This window comes from Gavia stellata, chromosome 33 (genome assembly GCF_030936135.1).
Source record: "Gavia stellata isolate bGavSte3 chromosome 33, bGavSte3.hap2, whole genome shotgun sequence".
Classification (NCBI taxonomy): Eukaryota; Metazoa; Chordata; class Aves; order Gaviiformes; family Gaviidae; genus Gavia; species Gavia stellata.
The window spans coordinates 645495-648421 of record NC_082626.1 but is presented as its reverse complement, the minus strand read 5'-3'; positions in this window follow the sequence as shown (position 1 = coordinate 648421).

Below are 2927 nucleotides of genomic sequence, written 5' to 3'. Positions count from 1 at the left end.
TAATCAGCACAGAGCTCTTTGCGACGGAGGCTGCCGGTGCCCGCCTGGGCTCCCCCTTCCTCCCTCCCTCCTCCGGGGCAGCGTTTCGACATGGGCTCGGATAAAGGAGCCGTGAAGAGAGCCGAGAGCCCGGCTCGCACGATCCAGCCTGACTTCGTGTGCCCGGCTCACTGGATCAGCTTCGGCTGGCGTCCCCCCTGGGCCGGGGGCTCAGCCCACCCTGGTTTGTGGGCAAGAGCCGGGGGAAGGCAGGATTTCGGCTGCCTTATTGTACAGGAGATGAAGGGCAGAGCCGGCCCTGCTGCCCTGCTCTCGGGGAGACCAACGGTTTGTTCACTGTTCACTGCTCTGTCCTCGCACGGGACGTGACCTGCCCCACAGCCGCTCCTGTCTGCGGGGAAGGACAGTGGCCTTCCTCCCTCGGGGACGAGGACGGGAGAAAGACACCTCCCACCCCACGGCCAGCGTTGGCGATCCCAAGTCACGGGCTCTTCTTTTACATGGTGTGTCTCTTCCCGGCCGCTCTGCCCGGGACGCGCCGTGGTGGAAGGGAAGCCCGCCCAAGGCAGCGGCAGCCCTCGGGGAGCGCCGGAGCCGGGCAGGACCTGGGGACCAGGGGAGGCTTCTCCATCACAGGACAGAGACGTCTGTGCTGACAATAACATCACAGCAAAATCCACCTTTTTTTTTTTTTCTTTCCCTTTTGAATGTTGCTTATTTTATATTTTACCGGGAGCCGTGGGGAGAAGCTGATTCCAGACTCGCAGCCGGTCTCCATCGTTGCAGAGACGCCCCAGCCCCTCCGTGGCTCTGCTTGCCTGCCAGATGCGCCAGGTCCATCTTCACCATCACTTGCACTAACCCGAGGCGGCGCTGGCCTTCGGACGCTCATCGCTCTGTGCCCCAGGCAGCCACGGCTGGCGGCCTTCCCTGGCGAGGAGGAGGATGAGATTTTCGTTGGGCAAGCTCAGCGCCAGCGCAGCAGCACCACGAAGCCGCACCGAGTGTTTGCCGGCGCTGCAGCGACGGGTGAATCTCCCCACGCCCTGACCAGCATCCGGGTGAAGCTGCTGCCAAATCCTGTTCCAGACTGAAATGCTGATGGTGAGTCTTGGGGGACCTTTTTCCAGGGGTGCTGGCGTCACCCACTGCCGCCTCCGGCCGTCTCCCCCCACTTCCCGCCTGGCTCCGGGGGCTGCGGGCTCTGCTGCCGCCCGGCCTGCGGATGAGCTCGGCTCTACCGGCTGCTCCTCTTGCTCGGCAATCCCCTTCCCAGCGCGGCTCAGGACTACGGGGCCGGACCGAGCTCCCCCTCAGCTACCGTTAACCATGTCCCCGTGCACACGCGTGTGCGAGAGCTCGGCCGCGGCACAATGTGTGTGTGGGGTGTCTCACCTGTGTGGGGGCTGTCACCGTGTCCCCCCGTTACCTTCGGGGAAGGAGAGAAAAAAAAAAAAAAAACAGCCAGAAAAGAAACTTTCTACTTGTTCTGTTCGTTTAGCGCCTGTGCTTGGGGTAGGGTGGTTGTGCGAGTAATTATTTCAGTAACTTAACTTTGGGCTCCTTATTTCCTTGTGAATAACCTCTAACACGCTGTGTAAAGTTGTATCATACACTAAAAGTGACAAAAAAACACCCCCTACTGTTGTGATTTTGGGGTTTGGTTTGCTTTGGGGTTTGTTTTTTTTTTCCCCCCTTATTTTCTGGGAGGGGGGGAGCTGGTTTGCTGGGGTTGGGCTTTGGGGTTGTTTTTTTTTCTCCCCCCTTTTTATTTTTTTTCCTCCCCCCTTTTTTTTTTTTTCCTCCTTTTTTTTAAGTGCAAGGGGGTAGTCCTCCCCCTCGCCGCAGGTGGATTCAGCTGAACAGCACACGCAGAGGCGGGGGGGGCTTTTGAAATAAAAGGAGAAAAAAATAAAAGCAACCAGTGGTTCCCACAGCCCCCGGCCAGGCCCCCCGGCCCTGAGCCTCCCCCACCTTCGCCTCCCCGACCCCCCTCAGCTGCATCGCGTGGGGCTGTGAACGTGTAAATGATGTTTAATAACAGAGAAGAACCTAAAGTTTCTACGAGTTTTAGAGGAAGGAAACAAAACAATAATTGCTTTGTAATCTTGGTTTTCAAGCACTTCAGTGCCTTCAGAGCGAGGTCTGTTGAAGCGGGGGGCGGCTGTACACGTGTTCTTCGGGGTTGTGATTACGCTACATTAAAACTACGGGCACTGCGAGCGGCTCTCAGGTATCCTTTATTCTTGTAGTAATAATGCAATTAAACTTTTAGTGGTTTAACCCCTGCTGTGCCCTGTCTTGCTTACATGGCCCCGCGTGTGTCCAGGAGGGGTCCTGTGTCCCCCACCCCATCACACCGGACTTGGTCCTGCCCCAAAATGGGGGCGGAAGGGGCTGAGCCCCCCCCCCCCCCCCCCCGATCCCTGCTTCCCCAGAGAGGCCGTAGGGCTGCTCTGAACTGCCCCCCCTGCAAAGCTGGGGGGGGGACACCCCCAAACGAGGCCTGCGAGTGCCTGTGACCACAGTTGTAGGGTGCCCGAGGCATGGGGACCCCCCCCCACACTGATTACCCCACCCCAGGTGCTTCCTGGCCACTGGCAGCCGGCGTTTTAAAATAGAATTTTTGTTTTTTAATGCTAAATAATCAACATGACAAATAATTAGTGCTAAACAAAGAGACCGAGGACATCTCGGGGTTACAGGCTGGCATGAGGGGGCGAGGGGCAGCACCGGCACAGGGGGGTACAACAGAGGGGCCAACCCTGCGCGCACCATCTGACCCACAGGACGGGCTGAGACTGGGGGGGGTGTGGGTTGCTGCTCTTGAAGCAAAGAAAGAAAGAAAGGGGCTGGAGAAAGGGGGGGGTGTCCCCCCTCCCTGGAGCCCAGGTGCCTGGGGGGGGGGTCAAACGTTTTGGCCGCCA